We start from the raw sequence: 12,646 nt of genomic DNA on the forward strand, positions 1-12,646 counted from the left end.
AAACTAGTGGGTTAATGTACATTCTAGGCAAAACTCCAGAAAGGAATATTAAAACAGAGTTTTTATGTACACTTAAAAAAAAAAAAAGCACTGATTACTAGAAGCTACCATGGGTTCAGTAAGAAAGAAACATCATGTTAGATTTGCTTTATTTCTTTTTGTTGAGGATAAATTTAGAGGGGAAATTCATAGGCAAGAACATACATCTGGATTCCCGCAGATACTGGACAGAGTTTCTCCTGATTGCTTGGAAGTAAGAAGGGGAGATCTGTGCCAGATGACAAGTGGTTAGATTGAATTGTCACTGCTTAAATAAGTGAAGAACTGATAAAGACTTCAAGTAGGGTAAAAGGGTAAAAGCTGAGGTTTAGACACTGGGAATAGTTAAAAGAAAATATCATATTTCCTGAAGTTAGAATTGTCCCAAAATAGATTGGGTTGTTCTAGAAGGGGATATTGTCCCATCCCATCCCTGGAAATTTTTGAGGTATGGCTGGGGTACCTCATGGCTGTGGGTTCTATAGAGGGATCCAAATGATGTGACATTCCAGGTCCCTCCATTTCTTATGTTCTATGATTCTTTGGAAGGGACTCATGAACCATATAGACTTTGTGAAACTGGTTTCGTATGTTGGAAAGGCAGAGTGAGATTACATTTCCCACTTAGGCAGAAGATTTTTATCTTCCTTACCTGAAGTGTCTGCGATTTGGCCAGGGCCGAATGCCCAATTTCCACATATATGCCACAGCATACCTGGCTACCCATTACTGTTACTACTCGAGGTGGTGTTTGCCGCATTTTGTCTATACACATTTCATTTCAAGTAGTCACTGAACCCTGATATTTGCCTGAAGGAACCATCTCTTTTGTGGTCTATTTCAAAGGAAGAACCACACTGCCATCTAAGATGAAGCAAAGGAAAAGTGTGGAGAAATCGCTTTCACATAAACCCATCATTAAGGATTTGAATGACAGGTTGTGTAAGGCTGGTACTAAAAACTCCTGAGCTGCTTTGCAAAAGTTTTTATAGAAGATAAATTTGTAGAATATTCATGTTGTAATGCCTGAGAGGTGGAGAAAAACTCCAAAACACTCTGTCATCTCTTAATCCAGAAAGGTATATTGCTAAGCAAGGCCCATGAGGAAGTAAGAATAATACTGTCCAAAGAGAGTCCGGGGAAATCTGATGTCTTCTCTCCAGAGTTGTGGGAGCAGGGGAGGGCCACAACGAGTTCAGATGGCCCCATTTAGAGCCTCAGAAGCAGCCAGGACTGTGGCTTCCAAACTACAGCCTGCCAAATGCTTTTGGTATTGGAGCAATGAATCATGGTTTTGGCTGTGGGATTTCATGAATTCTCAGAATCTCTGCTAGTGCCATAATTGCTTCTGACTGAATTACATTCCAGAGAAGACATCAGGTGGGCATCTAGTCCAAAAGAAACCATTTTTATCACATTCTTCCAAGTGTGGGTTTTGCAGAGCCGGGGACTTTGATTTGGTGAATTATAGCAAATGAATAGAGTCTACATGGCTTGAAAGCAAGAGTAAATTAAATTAAAACAACTAAATAAGAACAAAGAGACGTAGAACTTTAAGTTCTACCATAATGATATAATAAATGATTTCTTAGATTTGTAGAGGGCTTTGTAGTTGGCACATACTTTTATACTGATTAGCTTAGAGCATTTTTATAAAACCCCCACGAAGTATCTGGGAAGGCATTAATTTTACCTCCATCCTATACCAGGCTCAAAGTTTGAATAATCTGCAGTAACTCATGGAGCTAACAAGGGGCAGAACCAGAACTTGAACAAAATGTCTTGACTTCCAGTCCATGCTCTTTCTTGTAAAGCACACCACATTTAATAGCAGCACATGTCAAACATGTTGGTCTGTTACCATTTGGGGAGCTCCCTGAGTTAGTCATGAGTTACAGAGTTTTGGACCCTCTGCATATAAAGACCAACACTACATTCCTCATAGAGAAATACCTTTCATCATCATAGAGAAACCAGAATCAGCTTTCTCATGTCCTGCTTAGTTAGATCTGTTAAAAAAGTTTTACTTTCCCCTATCCAACAACGGCTTACCTGTCCATGTGCGAGGATGCCAAAACTTGAGACATACATGCTAAGCTTTCTAAATGAGATGCTTATGCCTCCCCACAACCCTCTGATCTTGTGCAAGGTTTCCTAAGCTGCATGCATGGATTCATCTTCCTAAACAGTGCCCTGGCTATGTTGAACAGAAAACCATTAGGTTACTCCTGTGATTAAAGCCTTCAGGCACAACTTTCTTGCTTTCAAGCTGGTCCAATTAGTTTTTATGCAGCTAAAGATGCCTTCAGGCTACCGGTAACCCTAGAAGATTTCGTCATTTGGACTTTGCAAAGTCAACACCATTCAAGGCCTCACAGCTTTGCAAATATGCTTTCTGGTTTGTTAGGATTTTTTCTGGCCATCTGTCAGAATGATGTTACTTATGAAAGAATAATTGCAAGGGGATCAATGGCATATGCACCTTTATCCCCTTCCTCAAGAGGAATGTATCTGAGTTAAAAGTCATTTCTTTCACTCAAAATGAATCACATACAGGTAACATCTAACCAGAATTTCAGTTCTTTGACACTAATCTAAGGGACTAATAGAAAGAAAAGGCAGAGAAACAGCCTGCTGTGATTCCCTAATAAAGGTGTTTAGAAAGGAAAATAAATGCTTTACCACAGAAAAGGCTACTAGAGTCATCTGGCTTGTTCCTTTTGGCATTTAGCCGAAAACAAATAGATCTATTTAAAACAGATCTGTCACAAAGAATAAATGCCTTTCTATGCTTTGCAATGTCTATGCAGCCCACCTTTTCTCTGGCCAAAAGAGAAAGACGACATTTCTATTAGAAATGGGATCACCTTTGGCCTAACTTTGAAATAGTCCAGTCAGACTCTTACGAATAAGCATTTGTTAATTTTTCAGCTAAGTTCAACATATTTATTTATTCATGATTTCATCCTGGCTGTTTTCAGAACATTATTTTGTCTTTGTCAATATCCCCTACTTGATGACATCCTAAATTAAAACAAATTTATTGCTCCCATTACAGTGAATGGGCAACGGCCAAAGTATTTAATGGGGCCAGAGGTCAGTGCAAAATATCTCTTTCAGGAAAATCAAACCCATCGGCTTTCTTTCAATGGCAAATATCCCCAGGCTATAAAAGGCCTGAAAGACTTGGCAATGGGTCATGGCTCTGTTTGAGCCATTAGGCAAATATCCAAGGTCTCGGCTCCCCCATTTTTAAGGGAAAAAGCAATTAGGAAAATAATTATGAATAAGGAAAAATGCAGCAAGAATTGAAACTGTGTGCTAGTTCCTTGATGGTTCATAAATTTTTAATGCGCTCAACAGTAACCTAACAATACCACCGCCTCTCAATTTACCTATACTTTCAGCAGGTATAAATGAGGAATTGTGCAGTCCAGTAGGAGGGGGACTTTGCATGCCTTGACTGCTAAAACTGAGGACCGTCCTTTAAATACAGCAAAAACAAAAACAAAAAATAAATAAAAATAAAAAATAAATAAATACAGCAAAAATCTCTCTTATCCTTCACCTTCTGTATCATCATCCAAAAAAGGGAACGTATTTTAAACTTTAGAACTAGGAGATCTTGGGACTGTGATGGACATAAAAGAACCAAGCATATGTAAGTTATACCCAAATAAAAGACCAAAGAAAAGAAAGTGAAGTGCTGAGAGTTAATGACCTGAGAATTGTGGATAAATAACTTGGCTGAGGAAAAGAGAAGAAAAGAAAAAAGAGAAGAGGAGAAGAAAGGAGAGGAGAGGGGAGGAAAAGAAAAAAAAAAAAAGCTCACCTCTCACTCTCCATTTTCCCACCTCCCATTTTACCAAGAAGGAAGTTGAAGCCTTGGGAAGTGAAATGACTTATCCAAGTTCATATAACAAAGCTATCGTGAAGTCAGGAGATAACCTGGAGTTCTAAACTTCTAGTCTTCTTTGATAATTTTTTATTCCTATTTTTAAGGAGAAAGGGGAAACAAAAATTTGTTGCCTACCTGCTAAGTGTCAGGGACTCTGCTAGATGCCTTACAAATCTTACTACGTTTGCTCGGTCTAACAACCCATTTTACATGTGTGGAAAAGGAGTCTAAGTCTTGTCCAGGATCACACAGCTGTAATTCAAACACAGGCCAGGCAGCATACAAATCATCTGCTTTTCTTAACTCGGTTAGCTCTAGAAAATATTCGAAATTTATAACTATAACTTTGTCTTTCTCCTTCTCTCCGTGGTTGATTATAAAGCACAACGCCAGGTGCGGTGCAAAGTGCTAGGAACACAGGTATGAGTGTGATGGACATGGACTCTACCCTTTGGGGTAAATAGAAATGTAGACACGTACAGGTAAACTTCAATGCTTGGGGACACAGTACATACTATAAAGGGTACCCTACCTTCACAGAGGAAATGAAGGACAAGCAGGGGTTCTCGAGGGTAGGGGACTTCTGGGTTAGGGATAGGTTGGGGCATGTGCAAAGATCTAGGAAATCAAATGGCCAAAGTGAATATATAAAATTTTAACTTTTCATTTTGAAACAATCTCAAAATGAAGGAAGGTCGCAGCAATGGTACAGTTTTTTTTTTTTTAAATCCTGAACCATTTGAGAGTAAGTTGCCAATCTGATGCCTATCATTTCCCAAATACCTTAGTATATTTCTAAAATGAAGACATTGTCCTATATAGCCTAATACAATAATTTGATTTCATCTACTCTCAAGCTCCATTCAAGTTTTGCCCATTATCTCAGTAATGTTCTTTACAGCAAAAGGATGGGATTCGGAATCACATACTGCATATAGTTGTTCTGTTTCTTTAATTTCCTTCAATTGGAGACAGTTTTTCAGTCTTTACTTGAGTTTCATGACTCTGAACATTTTTGAATGACAAGCCAGTTATTTCTCAGAATATCCTTGAATTTGGTTTTATTTGAGGTTTACTAATGATTAAATTAAACTTATATATTTTTGGTGAGAAGCATCACAGAAGCGATGCTGTGTTCCCTTCATTGTATCCCATCACATTTTCATTTATCTCGTTATTGTGTTCTTAATTTTCATTAGTTGATTTAAGGTGGTGTCTGACAGGACCCTCTACTACAAAATGATTCTTTTTATAATGAATAAGTATTTTGTGGGGAGTTACTTTGAGACTATATAAATATTCCATATCTCAACCAAATTTCAATATCTTCATTTATTTATATCTATATGGATTTAAAGTTCTTATTTTATTCAATGGATTATAACGTTACTGTCATTATTTTGATGCTTAAATTATCTTAGAGTTGGCAAGCAGGAGCCCCTTTAAGCTGTCCCTTTGATATATACTCATCTTTGAGTATCTCTTTACTTTCTGGCACCAGACCTTCCAGGCCTATTTTGTGCATTCCTTGTCCCAGCCTTGAAATCTGCCATTTCTCCGAAGTACACTGCTTCCTTTTTGTGAAGAACAGTAGTAAGAAATCAAGATTTAGGTGCTTGGTGTGTTTCTTGTTGAAGTGTTGCTGCTCCCAGACCCTCTCACTGAGCAGGTAGAGGTGAAGAACATGCATGTATATACATCCATGGGTAAATACATTTAGACCTCTCCCACCACCCTCAAATCATACATTCATACCTTTATCTCCAGGCTAATCTAACATCACAGGATCCATTCTAGTTTTCTCCCTTTCCATGTTTGTAATGCCCTTCTCCGACAGTGAGAAACCTGGTTCCCATTATCCTTAATATATTTACTTGTTTGATCATTGCTCCCAAATGTACAAATCTCGGTGCTGTCACACCCCCATCCCTCAACACATGTGCGGACGTCTTCCTTTACCCCACGTGGGCTCCACTGTTGTTTCCATGTGGCTGCTTCCCTCACCCTCTTGTGTTCGGACACCCTACTCTGGTGCTATTTCCCACCCGTCTGCCTCAAGCGAGTGCCTCCTCACCTACCTTGGGCCCCAGCACTCAGCACTGAGCTGTGCCCCATGTGATGCCCTCCTCACCCTGTGTGGGTTCCAGTCACTAGCACAGGGCTGCCTACACTTATACTCTCTGCACCGCCCTCATGCTCCACCTTCCCCACACCAGGCACCTTCCCGTAACTGACACCCTGCTCAATCTGCATTGAACCACTGTGGCCACCACCTCCCTGCATGAACATCCTTCCCCCTGTGCATGGGCTCTGACATGTCACGTGGGGTCACTGCTTCACTGACCCCTCTCACGGATGTCCTTCTTCCCAAGCTTGGACTCTGACCTCCCATACCAGGTTTCTATCCCATATGGATGCCTTCCTTACCATACCGGGGCTCTAGCATCTTGACTGGGTAGCCCCCAAACCCTCACGGAAAACCTTCCTTCCTCCCACTCTCGCTCTGACACCTCAGGCCAGAGCGCTGCCACCCACCACTCTCACTCACCATCCACATGGACATTCTCTGTACCCTACTTGGATTCAGACAACCTGTTCCACATCCACACAAGGTGGAGAAGTCAACCTTGCTCAGCCCTGACTGATGGCTTTTGGACTAAACCATTTAGGAAGAAAGGGGAAGGGAAGAGGAGTAACCAGGATGAACTTTTAAAAATGTTAATCAGATCATATCATGTTCCTGCTCAAAATCCCTCAGTGACTGCCCAAAACATTCAGATGACATTCTAATGCCCTGTTCTGGCTGATGAAGCTTTTGTGGTTTGGCCTCTACCTACCGGGGGACTTCAGCCCGTAACACTCTCCCCTGCCTCCTATCCTGTGTCCACAACAGAGGCCTTCTATTTCTCCTCTTTTTCCTGTCTTATGAACTCTGCACTTCCTTTTTTGCCCTGCTGAATGCTGCTTCCCAGGCCCCTCCTTGTTTTCATCATTCTAACCACCCCATCGAAACTAGCCTTCCAGTCACTCTTTATCCCATCAGCCTGTTCTAACTGCCTGCATAATACTTGCCACCATCTCATTTTCTTGGGTATTTGTTCATTGTTTGTCACCTGTGTAGCCAGATATAATACTCTGCCTCGATCTACTTGGGAAGTCACCTTTAGAATTTTCTATACATGCTCGAGGTTTCCTGTGTCTGTCCTTAAAGGGAGGGGAGAGGTGGATAGCTAATTCTCCTTCCCACCCACCCAAATGAGCCTCCATCAGTGAGGAACAAGAGTTGGTGGATAAATATTCCAGCATCCTTGCTCCTTGTTGGGAAAATTCTGAGACATGGTCTATACCCTCAGAGGATACAACATGAAATTAAGACTTAGTTGCTCACAATAGTGGCTTACTCATTAACATACCCCTTTATTTACTTTTCTTTCCTTCACTGTGCTTGAGATCATATCCCAGAAAAATAATTTTCACTCGAATCCTTGTCTCATGGTCTGTTTTTTGGAGGAGCCCATATTAAGATGGCTTGCCTCCTCTGACTAGAATGTAAGTTTCATGACAGCAGGGACTTGTTTGTCTCATGTACTACTGTGTCTCGAGTCCCAGTGCCTTAAACTAATTGTCATGAACTAGGCATCCAATAAATATCTATTAAATGAATGAATAGTGATTCCTCCCTTGCAACTTGACTTGTGCTTATCTTTATTTAACCTCTGATTCATTGGCCAGCCTCCTTCCATTTCTTTAGCCATTGCCCAAGAACAGCCTGCATTCCCCTGTTACTGGAACAGTGACCTCTGCCAAAGGCTCCCTATTCCTGTTTCCTGTCTAGCCTATTCCACCCTCCACATCATTGCCAGAGAAATACGCGAATGGTTCTTTGTTAGGGTATCCTCAACCATTCAGTGGTTTTCAGTACAGTCTTACGGACATGAAAGTGCAATGGGACACCACAAAGAGTCTCTCTTCAAACTTGGCTTCTGGGATAAAGGTGATGGCCATATGGAAAGGAAGCAGGAACCACAGTGGCCTCAGTGCTGCCCGAGACATTTGTTCTCACCATCTGGAGAACTTGCCTCTTGTGCATATTCATCTGATCAACAAGTGCACTGTGGATTCTTTATCAGGAGGGATGCTGCCTTATGAATCTCTGTCCCTGGGGGCCTCACATAGCACCTGGCATTGGCCAGTTGAAGAAAATGTGTAGACTTCTTGAAGGCAGCCTTATTATTTTTCCACTGGGGAGATGAGTTTCCGACGTATGCAGTTTCAGAGCTATGTGACTTGAAAAAAATTGGATTTTTTAAGTTTCTAGAACAGCGGTCAGAAAATGTTTCCTGTAAAGGGGCAGATAGTAAATATTTTAGAATTTGCAGACCATAGGGTCCCTGTTGCAACTATTCAACTCTGCTATTGTAGCACAAAAGCAGATATAGACAATATGTAAACAAATGAATGTGGCCGTGTTCACAAAAACTTTACAAAAACAGGCAGAGAGTTAGATTTGGCCCGTGGGGCACAGTTTATCAACCTCTTCTTTGGAGCAATAGATAAGCCCTATATGTGGTGCTTCTCTAAGCTGTCTTCCCCCTTTGGGCCAAACAATGCAATCTCAATGAAAGTAGGATCTCCACTCATCTTTCATTTTAGTAGCTCCTCTTAGAAGAGGAATAATAAAGACTAAAATACATGAGCTAATGGGAAAACAGAAAAGAAATATAGTGTACGTTTGTTCCATGTTTACCATATATCAGACTTGTACAAATCGCATTCTCGCTTAACGCTCACTGCAACATTCTGAAGGAGGTGATAGTCTTATTTTCATCCTGTAGAAAAGACACTTGAGACTTAGAAAGCTCAACTAACTTGCCTCAGGTCACACAGCTTATAAGTGGTCGAACTTGAATTTGAACTCAGGCCCATCTGAGCCCAAGCTTTTAACCACTATTTTATAATAGTGGCCCCTGCGTGGCTACAGAAGTAAAAATTACAAAACCAATTTTAGTGGCAGAAGATAAAGGCGGCAAGTTGATAGGTGCCTACAGAGTAATATATTCGTTTCCCCTTTTGGACTGAGGAAAGTTCAAAGGCCATCTCTGTTGATTGAACATCTCCAGGCTCTGTTGTGTGGATTCAGATCCCTGCAAGAAACTCCATATTCCTTTGTTCTTTATGACAGGCCAGTCTGAATGGAAAGATTTGAAAACTCCCTAAACTCTTTGAACATGTAGAACATTGATCTTCACAAACCATCTGAAACACCCTAAGGAGGTTACAAAATTACAAGCGATGTTTTTTTTTTTTGTTTTGTTTTGTTTTAAGTGAATGTATACTAAACCTCTGGGACCTTTTGTCTCATCATACAACACCAAAGCTTTCCCTGCCTCCTCTGTGTATTCTTTGCTGTCAGACCCTGAATAATAAAATGGTATTATGTTGCTAGGGTGCCTTGTTCTTATGGAAAAGTTCTTCTCCTGCCAGTAATGTGGGGGCTCTTACCCTACTCTGGTGTGATGTGCTGCGAAGCTTCTTTGAATCCTGGGGCAACCCAGGGTTTGATATTTCCCGCTGAGCGCACCACTGCTCCTGCCTTCTGTTTTGGCAGGAAAACGACTGTGGTTCTGTAAGAAGTGTTCTGGGGTTGGCTGCAGAGCTGGAGCTCCATGGTTGGTTTTAGGTTGGTATTTATTAAGCCTTGATATGGGGCACTCCCGACTGCACCCGCCTTCAGAGCAGGAGCCATGTTCTTTTACCTCTGTGGCCCCTGCAGCTGAGGCCTGGCATGGAGTTTGCTCTCAACACAGATTTAATAAATGAATTTGATGGAATTCCCTGAATTCGCAGACATGATCTCACCTCAGGGAATTTGCAGTTACTGTTCCCACAATCTGGAATACTCTTCCCTAGAGGCCTATGGATTTTGAATTCACTCTGTTCACATCTTTGCTCACATGTTGTCTTCTGGGTGAGGTCGTCCCCAATCTTTCTGTTGAAAATTGCAAACCACACATCTTTCTGCACTCCCTATCCCTCATCCCTGCTTTAGTATACTGCATAATTTTCTTTAAAAACAAAAGTCTGTCATTTTCCTCCCCCACTAGAATAAAAGCTCCATGAGGGAAGGGATTATTTTGTTTGTTTTATCTGTTGCTGTATTGCAGAACCTAGAAGTGTAAGCTCTGAATAAATATTTGCTAAATGAATGAATGAATGTCCACAGCCCTCAGAAGTGAGAAAAAGGGAAAATTGTTTATGAGTTTCTTTCTGGGGACATTTACATGGTTTTTTGCTGATGCATTTTTTTGTACCATTTTTAAATAGGAAAGGGCTTGTGGAGGCCCTGCAGTCAACCATCAGTTGGCCCTACCTCACGTCTGGCCACAGCCAATGGGACTAGGCAGCAGCCCTGGCGTCCATATAGAGAGCCTGCACCCCGCTCCTGGAAGGGCCAAACCCCTCTATTCTAGGCAGGCCCACAGAGGCATCCCCTCTGCAGATATCCATAACCAGCTGAATGGGGCAGACATTGGGCTATTAAAATACCCAATAGGCTCTTCTGAATGCTTCCAAATACTATCTGGTATTAATTATCACATAGTTACCGTGTGCTTTAAAGACTTTTCACATAGAAGACTCATTCACTGGAGATTTTGTGGACACTGCAGAAAAAAAAAAAAAAAATTACTCAACTGTGTGGCTGGCCACAACTGGGCTGTGGCCAAATGCCAAAGTTTTGCAAAAGCACTTCTCTAGTGAAAGCAGGAACTCCACATTCACCTATGCCTTTGGAACCGTGGCTTATGAGAATTGCCTCATTCTCTTAGATATATGACCTAGAGAACAGCAGAACACGAACATCACACTCAGAATTCTATGATACATGACTTTACAAAGCCAGATGTTTCACAGAAGTATCAAGTAGGATAATGTTTCTAAAAAACACTTTTTAAAATCTTAAGTGTTAGAACATCTATTTCACATATATGTTTAAAATCTCATTTAACCTTCCCAGCAACCATGAAGGATGGATATTATTATTATTATCATCGTCATTATTTTTGTGAAGAAACTAAAGAGCAGAAAGGTCAGGTACTTGGCCTGAGGTGAGTGACTGGGCCGGTAAAGGGAGAAGACTAATCAGGACACACACGTTGAGCCCACTGTTGTTCTACTTCAGTGTTCCTGCAGGACGGGCAGTCCTCTGATCTGCTGGAGTGAAGTGAGTACGTGGGTTCTTCCCCTCTCATTAGTAATTTGGGTTTTTCAATTTCCAGTGGACTATTGGGCTCGGTCTTAGAAATTTGGCTTTCCGGTGGTGAGCCTATTGATGCTTTGGATCATGCAAAGCTGAGTTTTAGGTATTCACAGTCTCATCCTGAATTCCCTCTACAGGCAAATACACAAAGTTTCCACTAACATCAGGGGCTAAGGTAAAAAGACAACAGATTCTGAACCTGAAAAAAACCACCAATTTTAATCCAGATTTGATTCCATAATATTCCAGGCAGAAAATGAATGTTATGCTGGGATTGCTTCCTTACCTACTGGGGTCGTGCATGTGCACACACACACAACACACACACACTTTAAAGACTTAGAAAACAACTGCTTTACATTTTTTGGAATATGTGGGGGAAAGTCAGATTCCCTCTTTTTCATGCTGTTTTTTAAATATATAATATCCTCTGGAGTAAGTCTTCTATACTGTGTTGGGAGAATGAATCATGCAACGCCCACTACAAATATCCCCCAAGCACCACTCTGGAAGTGTACCCCTTGGTCTACCTCTTAATATAAGATGCCCCAGTGAAAGGAAACTGCGTCTGGGGAATGGGTAATCTGAGCTGCCCTGGGTTCCCAGAGGAATGCTAGGAACACACTTCCCTTGTTTATGCATGGTGCAGAAGCTGCCTCCTTTGGATTCTGGCTCTTAGCAAGTGCAAGCAGCACCTCCAGGCACACAAATGCCCCAAATGTCTCCCTTTGAAGCCCCAGAGTCCACAGCCTTCTATTTGTGTCTGGCTCTGATTCATCATGGGCCTGAATGCTTCTCCTGCTATATTCAGCTTCCAATAGAGCCTGAAACAGATTTTTAAAAAGAACAATCCCTGGCCAGTGAATCTCAGCATGAAAGAGTAGGAAAAGTGAGAAGGCTGGGAACTGAGGCAGATAGTAATTACTTCCTATGACCTATCTTTGGAAGGATATTGATATATCTCCTTCATCTGGATCTTTTGCTCTACCTGGATCCTGGCTACCTGTTTAGACGATTAACAACAGTTGGATGCAGACCCACAATCACTCTGGGCCTTGGAGAAGTTATGATTCATAGCCGAAATGGCACTAAAAAGAGACCAGCACAGGTTTTGAAGAAATTTCTACTTATTTTCAGTATCAAAACACTTAAAAAATTTATGTATATATTTATTTAACTAAATAATATTATTATATTATATAATTTAATTATATAATAACTAAATAATAAATAAAAATTATTTATGTAACTAGAAACATCCATTCATAATTTATTCATTCGTATATTCGCCTGTTAGGCCCCGTGCCTCTCTTATCATAAAATTTATAGTGCTTTGCCAAAATGGTCTGTTCAACAACTCTATGAGGGCAGGGATTGGGTCCACCTTGATGATCACCATATCCTCTGTGCCTGGAAGATAGTGGGTCCTTACCAAATATTTGCTAAGCAAA

The 12,646-nt window shown here is 41.1% G+C and overlaps 1 protein-coding gene across 5 annotated transcripts in view; it reads right to left on the reverse strand.

Moving 5' to 3' along the window:
• Positions 1 to 12,646, reverse strand: part of TNNI3K (TNNI3 interacting kinase) — a 312,765-nt gene that overhangs the window by 6,777 nt on the left and 293,342 nt on the right. The window contains exon 24 of one of the 5 annotated variants that reach the window (XR_012379408.1): positions 10,543 to 10,599. The exons of the other annotated variants lie outside the window; for them this stretch is intronic. The gene's annotated coding sequence lies outside the window, so the exon portion shown is untranslated. The remainder of the gene's footprint in view (positions 1 to 10,542; positions 10,600 to 12,646) is intronic. 5 annotated transcript variants of the gene reach the window in all.

This window comes from Callorhinus ursinus, unplaced genomic scaffold (assembly GCF_003265705.2).
Source record: "Callorhinus ursinus isolate GAN/ISIS: 27379988/994484 unplaced genomic scaffold, GSC_fseal_2.0 scaffold9, whole genome shotgun sequence".
Taxonomy (NCBI): Eukaryota; Metazoa; Chordata; class Mammalia; order Carnivora; family Otariidae; genus Callorhinus; species Callorhinus ursinus.